Raw genomic sequence first — 16,058 nt, 5'->3', positions numbered from 1 at the left:
CAAAATCAGGTGACCCTATATATGGGGCCTCATTATGGGGTCTTCTATTCTATTCCATTGATCTATGTGCCTATTTCTGTACCAGTCCCACACAGTTTTCATCAGAATTGCCTTGTACTATAGCTTGAGGTCAGGGATAGTGATTCTCGCAGATGTTTTCTTGTTTTTGAGGATGCATTTCGCTTTTCTAAGTCTTTTTTTTTCGAGGTGAAATCGCACATTTCTCTTTCCAACTCAATAAAGAACTACATTAGAATTCTGATAGGGATATCACTGAATCTGTAGATTGCTTTCGGTAAGATGGACATTTTTAGAATGTTGATCCTTCCATTCCATGAGCATGGGAGATCTTTCCATTTTTTGAGACTTTCCTTGATATCCTTCTTTAGAGGTTTGAATTTCTTGTCATACAGGTCCTTCACTTACTTAGTTGGAGGCACACCAAAGTATTTCTTCGTTTTTGTGACTATTGTAGAGGATATCTGTTTCCTAATTTTTTTCTCCACATGTTTGTCCTTTGAATACAGGAAGGCTACTGATTTGTTTGAAGTAATTTAATATCCAGCCACTTTGCTGAATGTTTATCAGCTGTAGTAGTTCTCTGGTGGAATTTGTGGGATCACTTACCTAAACTATCATGTCATCTGCAAAAAGTTTTTAGCTTCTGAATGTGACAGTTTACATTTCACAGAAAACCCTTCATTATTTATAGCTTCAATGTGTCTTCAGTTGATTAAAATGATATCAGCAATCCTCTCTTATTAGTAAAAATCTCAAATAGCAAGCAATAGATAAGAAAGTATCATAGTTTGGTATAGTGTCAATACTTAGAGTCAGGTTACTCTGTAGGAGATAACTGTAGTTCTTCTCCTGACGAAGATGGGAAGGCAGAGGCAGATGTAGAGGCAAAAGTGGGTGCACAAGGTGCAGAAGCTATGCATTCAGTACATGATTTTGGTCCCTTTTCACAACATGGTTATTTTCTTGTACATTAACTAGTTAGGCTTTTGATAAAACACAGTGCTACAAAATATGTGTGTGTATATATATATGTATGTATATGTAAGAAATTGGCTAAAGATTTTTCTTAAATTTTCAAAAATATCTGTAATTTTAATATAAAGTCTCTTCATGTGCACATTTTCATAAACTAATATATACATAGAACTTTAGTTCAGAGATGCTCCTGTTAAGCTTTAGTATTACCTAGATCTGACATTGTCTTTATAAATACTCAGTGAAGCAAACAAAGATACTCTAACTTTTGGATCATATCCAAGATTATGTAGAAAGAACAAAAGCAGCAATCCATAGAAGACAGTGAGGTGAGCCCTTTACTATCTTTTGCTTTTCGTTTTAAATGTTTGAAAAACACTGGAAGCAGACATGAGGTTATCTGTATATTGTCCAAGAACTTGATTTTCTGATTTTAGCTTCAGGTTTACTTCCTCAACTGCATCTACTCTTGCAGAAAGATTTTCAAGTTTGTGTTGTAGTTCAAACTCTTGATTGAGAAGTGGAGTCTTTCTTCCAGTTCCACCTGATTTTCAGCATAAACTGCGTCCATATCAGCATTGATCATCTTGGGAACATACATTGAGCTCTTGAAAACAAACTCCTTAGTGATGGGTCTTGCATCGGCAGCACATGGAGGAGGTGGGATAGGTAGCCAACATACATTAAATTAAAGAGGAAAAGTTCAGTATACAGTGTATGGAACTTAGATTTATAAATCTGGCATTGAAAAGGGATCAGTTGAGATTTCCCTATGCAAATAAATAGATGTGAGGATCACATGGTCCACTTTCAAATTCTAAATGTTAGTTTGTTTGTTCATTTGTTTGTAATCTTCAGGCAACAGTAAAATCTACTTGTTGACAGAGGTGTCTATAGAAACAATAAACCAATTTCAGGGAAGATATTTTTTGAACAGTCAGTTTGTACTGGTGAATGATGCTTGGGAGTGAGTCTTCAGATGCTGTTTGAGGTAACAGGTTCTGGAATAGCTTTTGTTGCAGAGGGGACAGGCATGGGGCCTCTCACCACTGTGCTTTTTTATGTGTCTGTTTAGATCTTTTGAACGGTAGAATGTCCATTTGCAGCCAGGCACATTGCACTCATAACTCCTCTTTCCAGTGTGTTTCTTCATGTGGTCTTTGAGGTGGTGAGCCTTTGTGTAAGATTTCCTACAATCTGGGTAGGAACATGAGTAGCGCTTCAAAGGTTGAGGGTTGATTGGAGAGTCAGGGCTCAGTGTCTGCAGGTCTGCGTTCAACTCTGGACCCTTTCCTTGAACCAAATCAGAAGCTGAAGAGCTTGCCTGAGGTTGCCTTTGAAAATAAGGGTAACTTGAAGGATTTGAGGATTCACCTACATATGGGGCTTGGTTACTAAGTAAAGTCACATGATGATCAAGGCTTTGCACAACATTGGGTGTTCCATTGCTACTTGGGTAGACATTAGGATCAAGAGAGGTTCTCAAATGATCCAAGGAGAATGACTCTTCAGAACTTGGACTTCTCTCTGGATGCCAAGCTAAGTGTTCTTGTATAGGACATGAAGTCACCTGGGGATCAAGTCTTTCTTCCACATCAGGTGTTCCATTCACACTTGGGGAAGCATCAGAATCAAGAAAGGCCATTATGTCATCCAAGAAGAAAGACTCTTCAGAAAGGGGACTTGTCTCTGGGTGCCAAGCCAGGTTGACTTGGTTACTAAGTGAAGTCACTTGAGGATCAAGGCTTTCTTCAACTTTGGGGGTTCCATGCAAACTTCGGGAAGCATCAAAATCAAGAAAGGCAATTATGTCATCCAAAAAGAAAGACTCTTCAGAACTGGGACTTGTCTCTGGGTGACAATCCAGGATGGCTGGGTTACTAAGTGAGGTCACCTGAGGATCAAGGTTTTCTTCAACATTGGGGGATCCATTCAAACTTGAGGAAGCATCAGAATCAAGAAAGGCTATTATCTCATCCAAGAAAAAAGACTCTTCAGAACTGGGACTTGTCTCTGGGTGACAAGCTTGGTTGGCTGGGTTACTAAGTGAAGTCACCTGAGCATTTTGGCTTTCTTCAATACTGGTAGTTCCATTCAGATTTAGGGAAGCATTAGAATCAGGAAAGGCTATTATCTCATCCAAGGAGAATGTCTCTTCAGGACTGGGACTTGTCTCTGGGTGACAAGCTAGGTGGTATTCTTTACGAAGTGAAGTCACCTGAGCATTTTGGCTGTCTTCAATACTGGTAGTTCCATTCGGATTTAGGGAAGCATTAGAATCAGGAAAGGCTATTATCTCATCCAAGGAGAATGTCTCTTCAGGTTTGGACTTGTCTCTGGGTGACAAACTAGTTGGTCTTCCTTACTAAGTGAAGTCACCTGAGGATCAATGCTTTTTTCAACATTAGGTTTTCCATTCAAACTTGGATGGATATTTGGATCCACAGAGGTTCTCATGCGATCCAAGGAAAACAAAACGTCAGAACTGGGGTTTGTCTCTGGATGCCAAGCTAGGTGGTCTTGACCAATATGTGAAATCATTTGAGATTCATGGCTTTTTTCAACATTAGGTGTTCCATTCAGTCTTGGGTGGATATTTGGATCCACAGAGGTTCTCATGTGATCCAAGGAGAATAACTCTTTAGAACTGGGACTTGTCTCTGGATCCCAAGCTATGTGGTCTTGATTACAAAATGAATTCACCTGAGGATCCAGCCTTTTTTCAACATTTGGTGTTCCATTCAGACATGGGTAGACATTTGGATCCGAGGACCTCATCTGATGCAAGTACCATGACACTTTAGAACTGGAATAATTCTGTTGATGCCAAGTCATATTTTCTTCTGCATTGGATGTTGCCCTTTTAGACCAATGAAAATTTGGGCCAAAACTGGTGTTTGGCATCTTAAAACCATAGAAAGTCAGGCCACCAATTGGATTTGTCACCCAGTGACTGACCATCAAATCCTGATCACATCTGTGTCCTGATAACTGATACCCAGAGAGAAAGTGCTCACCACAGACCAGGTTATCCTGACCTCTGTAGACATTCTGACCAAGGAAGGATGACTTCTGGTAGTAGAGCTTCATGTGGTCATGGTCATCTCTCACTGGAGGCTCATAAAAAGCCTGATATTCATTAGAAGGTATCATCAGATCTGCATTGAATCTATTATTAGCTACTAAATCCCTCTGCTGATACCTAAAAAAACTCTGTTCAGAAAAATAGTCCAGGGAGCGATCTACATTTGAATTCTGGTCTGCATGGCTTCCAGAAGGAGCAGCATGATCATTACCAAAGGGAATCTTCTGAATCTCATTCAAGGCTGTATTTTGGATCACAAAAGTCTTGTCAAAGTTTACTGTCCTCATCCAGTGTCCTTCAATGTAGAGAGATTCCCTAGCTTCAAGGACAGCTTTATTCTGGGCATGAGGTTTGTATATATTTGGTGTGCTCTTGAGCTCCTTAAGCTGAGTGTCTTCCGGGCATTTTTTCTGCTGAAGAGACACAGCTATCTGATTCACAGAGGAAGTCTCACTTGGCTCTCCAGTTTTTCCTGGGTGTGATGTCGAGTTCAGAGTACAGGTTATCTCAGGTGTGCTAGAGTATGCAGATGCCATCACTGTTGGTTTCCAGGCAAGTCTCTGAGCTCTGACCTGAGACAGTCTGGCTGGACTCCACAGGGAAAGGCTGAGGATTACACCTCCCTGGCTGGAATGCACCTGTGGATTCTTCCATGTCTATGCAGGCTTCACAAATGGCCTGGGGACTCTTCAAGTTCCTGCACTGTTGGGAGAAAAATCAAAATCTGGCTAAACTAGGTATTCAGTGGTAGAGATTAAAGTTCTTGAGAATACTCAAACTGGGCAGACAGGCAGAACTTAAATGGTAGACACAAGAAGGCATAAAATGTTCTCTGGAGATCAGGGATTCACAACTTTAAGGACTCTGATGAAGGTGGGATGGGCAAACAAAAGCTTCATTACTCTGGGATCTCCTTTTATAAAGCTAGGCCTGATATATTCAGAATTTCTGAGTCTATGATTTCATAAGACATATGTTTCCACATGTAGGCCCCCATACTTAGAAGACATGTTTAAATATCTCACCCCAGGCTGTTAGAGTTTAGAAGATGCTCTCATTAAGTAAACTCTTAGGAACTGTGTATGTTAGCTTGCCTCTGATTTACTTTATAAACAATATACAGTTACATGGTTGCATTCATCAACTTTAGAAGAGAATGTGGAACAGGATTTGTTGGTGGGACTGGTGGGTTTTTACAGGAGCAGTAGGTCATGTGTGGTTTGCTTTGAATGAAGAGAGTGAATGAAAAGAAACTTGTGGGATGATGAAACCTCTTGGTGTGGAGACTTATAGAGTACAAGAGGTTAATCTTTGTAATGGTGGATACAGAATCTGGTGTGATTATTTTTTTGCAATGCTACAATCTGTTGTGTCCTTTTGGTATGGGATCCCATCCATTTTCTCAAATATTATAGATAAATGCTAAGAGAGGGTTTCACTCTCAGCACACTGACAATAGGACCAAGTTACCTAGAATTGTGTCCACATAGTTCATGGATCCTGGATAGATCCTGATGGTGGTAAAGGTTGATGAAATGAGACAAAAATCTTATTTTAAATTTTAAAAGCAAATAGTGAAAACCAATGTTTAAGAAAGGAAGATGGAATGGAAGACAGAAAAAAACAAGAAAAGAAATAATACAAATGGAGAAATCACATCATCATCATGAGACACAACATGTAGTATTGGAACAAAAGTGAAGTTGTTTGGATTGATAGTTGCACTCAAAAAATTGAATTAAAAAAACTGTAAGATAGGAGATTAAAATTGCTTGCACCTTTTCACCAATTAGAAACCACTTGAAAAAAATACACTCTGGATTTGTGAAGGCATCATTCCGTAGGCATCACTTATTAAAACACATACAAGGTGTCCAGATCAACATCCAGCCTCTCTTCTATCCCAGAGAAGTGGAAAATCATTCCTCCCATGATGATTTACAGGAAGTTACAGGACAACTCATTTTTACAGAAGACATTTTTACTTCAATCTGGTCTCATAATCTTTATCTTTTGTCTCTAACCCTTGATTGCAGAAATTAAAAATACTTGCCATAATATAGGCCAAGGATTCTCTTTTTTTGTATTGCCATAACGCATAGCTGCAGGCTACTTCCTAATTAATACCATACCACATAACATATTCAGTTTTTAAATAATTTATATTTTGATATTTATGATTTTCAACTAACAACATCTACAACAACAACAATTAGAATACTATGGTAAGACAATAAAATCAGTCACAACAATCCTAACTATCTCTTAAGATCAATGCCCTTGCCATTCAGCTGCATAAGGAAGAATTTTTAGAAAACAAAGTGGAGAAGAGCTTAAAACATGTAGGCACAGGGGAAAGTTTTCTCAACAGAAAACAAATAGATTATACTCTAAGATCAAGAATCAACAATTGGGACCTCATAAAATTGGAAAGTTTCTGGAGGCTAAGCATATTATCAAGAAGACAATATGTCCAACAACAGATTGAGGAAGGATGTTTGATACTCCTGCAACTGATGGAGGGCTAATATACAACATATACAAAGAGCTCAGGAAGTTAGACTCCAGAGAATCAAATATTTATATATAAAACTGGTATACAGAGCCCAACAAAGAATTCTCAGCTGAGAAATTCCAAATAGCTATGAAGCACCCAAAGAAATTATAAATATGGCTAGTTATCAGGTAAATGTAAATCTAAACAAACCTGAGAATACACCTTATTTTAATTAGAATGGCTAAGGTCAAAAATCAGGTGACAGAAGATGCTGGCAAGAATGTGGAGAGAAAAGAAAACTTCTTGAGTGTTGGTGGGATTGTGAGCTGGTACAACCACTCTGTCAAACAGTCTGGTGGTTTCGCAGAAAATTGAACATAGTGCTACCTGAAGACCCAGCTATTCCACTCCTAGACATATAGCCCAAAGACGTTCCAACATATGACAAGCACACATGCTCCACCATGTTCTAGCAGCCTTATTTATGATAGGCAGAAGCTGGAAGAAACCCAGATGTTTAAAAAACAAATAATGTATAAAGAATGAATGGTACATTTATAAATTAGAAACAATGACTTTATGAAACACCTAGGCAAATATATGGGTCGAGATAATATCGTGAGTACCCCAGGCACAAAAACACACACATGGAATGCCCTCACTGTGAAGAAAATACTAGCCACAGAACACTTTGAGTACCCCAGCAAAAATTGACAGACCTTATGATGTGCAAAGAAGAAGGAAGGCCAAAATACCAAACCTCAGTCCTGTTTAGTAGAAAGAACAAAACACTTTAGATAGGAAATACAAGGTAAAATAGAGGAATAGGGAATAAAGAAAAATCATTCAGAGACTTTTTTATATGGGGATCCATGCCATATGAAGCCACCAATCCCTAGCTCTATTGCTGATGCACAAAGTGCTTAGAAGCAAGAAACATATAGAGATGCCTACTCTGGGTCTCTGCCAGAGTTAAATGCATACAGCTGAGCATGTTAGCATCTAACCATCAGAGTGAACTTGGGGACCCCAATGAAGGTGCTAAAGAAAAGCCTGAAGGAGCTGAAAGGGGTTGCAACTGCATGGGAAAACAATGTGATCAACCAACTAAACCCTACACAACCCCCAGGTACTATAACACTGATCATTGAGAACACATTGAGAAAACTATGGTTACAGTTGCATATGTAGCTGAACCTAGCAGTGTCTGGCATTAATTTGAGAAGAGGTCTTTGGTCCAGGGAGAACATGTTTCCCCAATATAGGGAAATGCCAAAACACTGGGGTTCAGAGGGTTGGAAGGGAGCAAGGTGGAGGAAGAGCATACCATTATAAATATCAAAACAAAGAGTATGTAATAAGAAAGGAAAAGAAGAAACAATAAGAAAGAAGAATTCCCATGTCGGGTCAGGGTCTGATCATTGGCACTTTGCTATATGTTCCAGTCATCCACCTCTGTTCTGAGCAAATAGTGACATATCTTTGAAAACCATCCCTTAGTCAGACTATTAGACTCCACAAGAAACTGACTTTCTCAGATCAAAAAATTGCCCTCTCTCACCAGTGGTCATCACCAACTCTAAATGTACTGCCCACAGGTGTGGCAGATCAACTCCACAAGGAACAGTATTTTAAAATGTTGTTTCGACACCTGGCTTCACAATTTTTTTTCTCCTATACTGCTCAAGCATTGTGCTAATCATTGTTGACATAGCCTTGTGTAGCCCCTTCCTCCTTCCCTGGGAATGATAGGACTCACAGGAATATGTTCTTAAGCATTCCAAGGCCAAGGCAAGGGGTGGCTCCCACCCTGTCTCTTAAGACACAACAGAAATACCGTAAAAACTCTAATTATGGGGCTTATAATTCCATTCCAAACAATTAAAAGAAAGTCCCAAATAAACTGTATATGGATTTTTTATGAAATTCTAAATTCATGCCTATAGCATAATTTAAGCTTGTGATCATTAAATAAATTTATGAAACCACAATAAAATTCACAGACCGTATGGAGATGAAGAAGGAATTATGGAAGCTTCATTCTAACTTAGAAGAAGGAACTTAGAAGACCTACTTAGAAGTAAGGCCAGAGCCTTTCTGAAACCAACACAGATGCTTAGAGCCAGCCACCAGACTGAGTACGGGGACCCCATTGGAGGAGTTATGGAATGTCCTAAAAGAGTTGAAGCAGTTTGGAAGCCCGTTGTAAGAACAATAATACCAACCAGCCTGACTGTCCAGAGCTCAAAGGGAATAAACCACCCACCAAAGAGCAAATATGGACGAAGAAACCAAGGTTACTGCTGCATGTAGCAGAACATGACCTTACTATTGATTTAAGGGGAAACCCTTGATCCAGTATAGACTAGATGACAATGTGTAGGGAAACCTTAGGGTTGTGTGGTAGAACTATCATAGAAACAACTTGATGTTGATGGAATGAAGGTTTGTGTAGAGGAAACCAGGAAAGAACATATAGATGAAAGTTAAATGAATAAAATATCCCATAAAATAAAATGATGAAATTAATTTTTCTCTATATGTATGTCAAAAAAAGAATTTTTGGATGTACTTACGGTTCGAAGTCATGTACACTCACAATGGCAAGCTGAGGATAAAAAGTCCAAAAGAATGGTAATTTTGAGTATTGGAACACAGATTGGTACAGCTGGTCTAATCTAGAGGCTGGAAACTGGCACAGCTGGTGCCAGTACCAGTGTAGGGACAGACTTGTGAACAAGCTGAGGACAAGCTGACAAATAGGCACTCCTTCATGCATCCATGGACTTATATAGGCCTCCAGCGGAAGGTGTATCCTGGATTAAAGTATGTCGTCCTGTCACGTGTTCTTGGTCACCAACCAATTAACAAATTTCAACCAGTCACTATCTCACACGTGTGTCCATCTTGTGTAGATCTTTTGGCTTTCTAGGTATTTTCAAGTGGACAAAAAGGGGAAACTTGTTGGAAATCACAACCTTGTCCTCAGAAAAATGTGGTTTTCGTGTCCTAAAACACATTAAAAAAAGGGGACAACATAGTGTATCATGATTTCATTTCAGAAGATATTTACAGATGGATGAATACCTAAGTTTGACCAAGTGGACTTGCAAATGATCTCTTTCTTTTACTTACCTCCTGCAATTGCCAGGCTTCTCTAGAGGAACAACACTTTCACAGTGAATCTTTCTATATATGTAAGTAGACAGAGATTTAGTATAATGGCTTACAGGTTGAGATAGCTCAGCAACCCGTATCAAACAGAGCCTAGCTCCAATCACTAGACTACTCCAAATATGATGAGTGTTTCAAGGTTTTATATAAAAACAAAACCAGCAGTTCTAGATTATTTCCTCAACAAACCTGGTTAAAAAGTCAGTGTTTGCCTCAAAACTGTCAATGCAGAGGGAAGCAGATATTAAGTTTATGATATGACTCCCAGCATCACCCAATTATGTTAAAGGCCACAGTAGTATTCCAAGTAGATGTTTGTACCCATCCATTCTAATCGATGCTTTCTATAAAACATTGTTCCAGTAGATATTTGGGGTTGCCCTACAATACAAACTATCCTGCCTTACAATTGTAAATGTGGTCATGATATAGTTGAATAAGGACCTAGCTGTAAGTTGCATCATATCAATCCTGTCTGGTTTTCGGGAGATCACAAATATTTCCCTGGCACTATAGCTTCTTGAGTTCTCTTTGTACCATTGATACTAGGTCCAAATGGTAGTATGTGCCCTTTATTCCAACTCTCAGAAGACAAATTGGTAGATTTCTAAGTTCTAGGTCAGCCTGGGAATGAGCCAGTTCTACTTTAAAAAAAATATGATTTGGTCGAGGAATGATGACACATGCCTTAAATCCCAGAACTCTGTAATTGATCATTCAGATCCTTCAGTTGAAAATTACACAGAAAAGGCCAAGACAGCTAATACTAAACAGGGAATGACTTAATAGAATAAGGGAGACAAGTACCAGGCCCAGGAAGCAGAATCATTTGGGTCAATGGACTTGTACCTCTGGCTTTAGAGTCAAGATCCGAAGGGATTGCAGATTCTGGCTAGCTGGAGATAGGATATCAATGGAGATAAGAATAGACTATTTGACTATGAAGAAATATTCTGATAAGTGATTTCTGAGGACATAAAATTGTTGTGTTCCAGAATTAACTGAGTCTGTACCTAGCCCTACAGGGAAATTAATTATTTATAGGTATCACACAGGTGGTAATGATTTTTAAGGCATTTAAGGATCAAGGAGTTTTGATCCAACAATTCCTGCAGAAATTACACAAACACAGATCTTACTCAGCCAAATAGTTACTTTGAATGCACACCCTAATACTGTTCACATCAATGATGCAGCTCATGTTTTTGAATATGCCTATATGATAGAGAGTAGAATAGAGTGACTCGGGAGTGTGAATATTAGCTGTGACCTTGTTGAAGTAGTTGTTGCTTTATTCAAGGTAGTGTTTCACTATCAGTGTGTGCTTTGATGATCCGATGCTGTGGCTCCACCCAATGCTGAATGAGAGGGCTCCCTTGGCTCCCTTTGTATCAAGCAGTAGAATAATCATCTCTGCCAACACCATGTCTGTCATGCTACATGATCCCATGCTTCTTACCATGAAGAAATGGACTGAACCTCTCAGACTGTTAACCAGCCCTAATTAAATGTTTGCCTTTACAAGAAATGACTTGTTCATAGTGTCTCTTCAGAGCAATAAAACCTTAACTAAAACTTATAGGTAATAAAATGTCAGAGACTACTGAAGGTTGGAATCATATGAAAAATGTGAAAGTATTTGAAATGTCTAAGGGACAATCTGAAATAAAGCAGTCTTGAAATAATACCATGGTTTTATAAACATGGTTCAATTTTATACTGTTAAATGAATTAGTATCCTTGAATTTAGTACACAAAATTGTATTGAATTATTGTTCAGAGAGTATGTGTACTTTGGAGAGGCAAGCTTAGGTAGTATATAAGTGGGTAAACAAAAAGAAAGTCCAAAAGGAAAAAGGAACTCCACAGGAAGACCAATAGAGTCTACTAATCTGGACTCCTGAGAGCTCTCACCAAAGAGCATGCACAGGCTGATCAAGTCCCCATCCCCATGCACATATGTAGCAGATTCTTAGTCTCCACGTGGATCCCCCAACAACTGCATAAGGGACTGTACCTAAAGCTGTTGTCTGACTGGAAACTGTTTCCTTAGAATGTTACCTTGTCTGACCTCAATGAAAAAAGATGGGCCTAATCCTGATGAGATAAGATTAGATGTGCTAGTGTGGTTGGATTCCCAAGGAGCCCTCCCCCTGTGAGAGGAAAGGGGAGTTGGTGGGAGAGGGACTCTGTAAGGAAGTGACAAATGAGCAGTGTTTGGGATACAAGTAAATAAATAAAAAAATTAAAAATAAAAAAAATATAGTGATAATGTATTAAAACAAGGGGTACATAATCACTGTCCTTCAGGCAGCAGTAAATGCTCTGGCCAGATGATTCTAGAAATAGAGACAAGAATAAAGGGACCACGGGGAAAACTGATGCTGTAATGCTGGAGCAAAAAAATTAGAGTTGATTAAGAAGAGACCAGCTTAGAGTCAGCCTCCAGTGCTACAAAATCAGAGCTGCAAAAATGGCACAAGCCCTTTGTCATGGCACGGAAGACAATAGGTGAAGCCCAACTAATGACACAAGGAGCTGGGCATAATTTCTTCCCCAGGGTATTTTACTTCCCCTTCTAAGAATGACTGAAGCATCCACATTTAGGTCTTCCTTCTTATCGAGGTTCATATGATCTGTGAGATATATTTTGGGTCTTCAAAACATTTGGGCTGATATCCCTTTATCAGTGAGTGCATACCATGTGTGTTTTTTTGTGAAGGGGTTACCTCACTCAGGAGGATATTTTCTAGTTCCTTCCATTTGCCTAAAATTTTCATATAGTCAGTGTTTTGAAAAGCTCTGTAGTGCATCATTGAGTAAATGTTCCATGTATTTGTTGTATGCATACCTCTTTTGAAGGACATCTGGGTTTTTTCCAGCTCATGGCTTTTATAAATATGGCTGATATGAACAAATAGGGATCCATCCTGTTATGGTTTACATACACTTGGCAAAGGCAGTGGCACTTGGAATGTGTGGCTTTATTGGAGTAAGTGTGTCATTGTGGAGATGGACTTTGAGACCCTCCTCTTATCTATGAGAGGAGACCAAGTCTGTTCCTATCTCCCTTTGGATGAAAATGTAGAACTCTCAAATCCTCATGCACTTTGCATGCCTGGACTTGCCATGTTCCTGCCTTGATAATGAACTGAATCATTGAACCTACAAAGTAATCCCAACTAAATGTTATGTGTAAGACATGCCTTGGTCATGGTGTCTGTTGAAAGCAGTGAAACCTTAAGAGAGAAGATGGCACCAGGAGTGGTTTATTGCTTTGAAAGGCCTTATCATTCATTTTTTTGGAAAAATGTGGATTTTGGTATTTTGGATTTAAAGAGTACTTTAATTCTTTAAATGGGGTTTAATAAACTATCCTTGAAGGGATATGGAAGACTTTGTTGGTGAGGGTGATCTGAACTGTTTAGACCTGGCCCAAGATCATGTGGTCTATTTCAGTGCAGAATTTCTGTCTGTGGCCTAAACATTGGTTTTCAGGTAGTTGGGTGGAAAAATTCTTAAGCAGTGAAGGAGTTAGAAAATAGGCATGTAGTGATAATGTAATACAACAAGGGGCAAGATTCAAGCTCCTGCAAGCAGCATAACTCAGCAGCTTTAAGCCTGGGTCTCTGGCTTTATGATCAAGGGAATGAGGCTACCCGGAAAATTGATGCTGTTATTCTGGAGCTAAAAAATTAGGGATGATTAAGAACAGGCCAGCATCACTGTGGTAATATCTTCTGAAAAGTATTTTTGGAGAGCAGAAAGAATCTGTGTTCCTGAGACATGGAAAGTTGCACCTCACACTGCAGCTGTACTTAGTAATATGTAAGAGTCCCCCATGTGGTCCTGGTTTTGAAGGGGCCATGAAGAACTCTTGAGGCTTGTTACTATGAGAGGCCATTGAAAGCAAAAGCGATTGTGGAAAATACAGCTTATCAGCTGTAAAAGTTTTCTGGTGGAATTCTTTGAGTCACATAAATATACTATCATATCATCAACAAATAGTGATATTTGACATCTTGTTTTCTAATTTACATCCATTTGATTGAATTTGTGGTATTATTGCTCTTGTTAAGACTTCCAGTACTCCATTACAGAAGAAGAGTAATAGCAGTGTGGGCAGACTTGTCGAGTATCTTATTTTAGTGTGATTGCTTCAACATTCTCCCTATTTAGATTAATATTGGCTAGTCATTTGCTGTATATTGCTTTTACTATCTTTAAGGATGAGCCTAAAGCTCCAGATATTTCCAAACCATTAACATGAAATGGTGTTTTATTTTCTCAAGTTACTTCTAAGCATCTAAAGAGATCTTTATATGGTTTATTTATTTGATTTTTTTTGGTTGATTACTTTGATGGATTTTTATATATTGAACTCTCCCTGTATCCCTGGGATGAACTTTACTTGATCATGTATAAGGATCATATGTTGTGTTCTAGTATTCTTTTTACAAGAATTCGATTGAATATTTTCACTGCTGTTCATGAAGTAATATTGTCTGACACTTTCTTTCTTTCTTTGTAGGGTCTCTGTGTGATTTAAGAATTAGAGTAATTTTGGCTTCAAAGAATGAGTTGTGTAGTGTTCCTTCTCTTTCTATTTCTTGAAATAGTGTCGACAGTATTGGTATCAGTTCTTCTCTGAATGTCTGATAAAATATGGCACTGAAACCTTTGGCTTTTCAAAAACTAGTGATTTTAGTAATTTTATTTGAGATGCAATTCATAAAAACAAGTTTGAGGGAGGAGGAAAGGGGGGTAAAGGGGAGGATATAAGGTTAGAAATGTAAATGTTCAGAATATCCAATAAAATTTTAAAAATTTCAAACATAACAAATTTTTTTTCTTAAAAAATTTTATTAAATTGCAAAGCAGAACTTGAACACACATTTAAATATCAGTAACAAAGTCACAAAACGGTTGCAAAATGTCTGTAATGGGAGGATTATATATCCTTATAACTAAGTCACCCATCCATGCCTACATTAGTACATTAGATAAATCTACAAGTCAGCAGCCCATCGAGGAGCTATCAGTTCCATTATTGGATCTTTCCTGTTACAAAAACTTGCTAATATTTTGGGTATTAGCTCTTTATCAGATGGAAACTACAAACTAAACTTTTAAAATTTGTTAAAGAATGACTAAAATACTGTAAATAATTTGGTTTCAAAAACTCTGGGTATACAACTGAGATAAAACACTAAGAATTATACTTATCGCATTGACAAAACTTTTTTATATTTACGATTTTGGTATTAATATACTCTCAATTAAATTTCCAAAAGTCCATCTCATCATACAAATAAACTTTGAGACCAACCTTTCACTGGTCTCACAATCCACTCACATTAGACTAAATTCACTTTCATTCATGTGCCAAATTTGCACCTGTGGGGCAGATGTAGCACACATTTATAGGGAATATATAGGGAGTTGGTTATTCCTTTTTATCCAGTTTTCATTCCTATTTCTATCTTTCCTCAAGACTTTTTTTCTTTTCCTTTTTTTCTACTTCTCACACACCAGCATCTCTATCTTTACAACACCAAATGGAATATTTCATGTAATAGAGAGATTTTGTTTAAGATTTACTCCATTTTAAATTTATTTTCTAAATAAACACAGATAGAAGAACAAATGTTAAGGATTTTTACATAAATGTATAAGAATATATTTTAGTAAGTGCTTTGCTTTTTTTAAGGTTTGATATTCTGCATTAAGGTCTTAATAGTTACAATGAGCAAATGTCCATGTAAATCAGGATGTAACCCAGAAGTAGTCAAAGTTTTCTTGGTGTGTGAGGATTGAGTATAATGTTTTTTTTTTTTCTTGAATTTCACAGTCTGTGAGTTTTTTCTGGGGTAGGCTGAGCTTTCTGGGGTTAGTATCCCATTATCAATGACTGCATATTATGTCTGTTCTTTTGTGACTGGGTTATCTCACTCATGATGCTATTCTCTAGATGCAACAATTTTCTTAATAATTTGGTTAAGTCATTGTTTCTGATAGCTGAGTAGTACTTCATTGATTAAATGTACCACAATTTTTGTATCCATTCATCTCTTAAAGGGCATCTGGGTTCTTTCCAGCTTCTGGCTAACATAAATAGAGCTGCTATGAACATTGTGGTGCATGCGTCTTTGTTGTATATTGGAGTGTCCCTGGGGTATATGCCCAGAAGTGGAATAGCTGGATTTTCAGGTAGTACTATGTCCAGTTTTCTGAGGAATCGCCTGATTGATTTCCAGAATTGTTTTATCAGTTTACAAGCCCACCAACAGTGGAAAAGTGTTTCTC

General features: G+C 38.1%; 1 pseudogene across 1 annotated transcript; it reads right to left on the bottom strand.

Moving 5' to 3' along the window:
* Positions 1-1,337: 1,337 nt before the first annotated feature.
* Positions 1,338-1,582, bottom strand: LOC308414349 (short coiled-coil protein-like; annotated as a pseudogene). Its single transcript has one exon. The product of its transcript is annotated as a short coiled-coil protein-like (transcript).
* Between the last annotated feature and the right edge of the window lie 14,476 nt (positions 1,583-16,058).

The sequence above is a fragment of the Micromys minutus genome (genome assembly GCF_963924665.1).
Source record: "Micromys minutus genome assembly, chromosome: X".
Lineage (NCBI taxonomy): Eukaryota > Metazoa > Chordata > Mammalia > Rodentia > Muridae > Micromys > Micromys minutus.
This window is presented reverse-complemented; position numbering and strand designations above follow the sequence as displayed.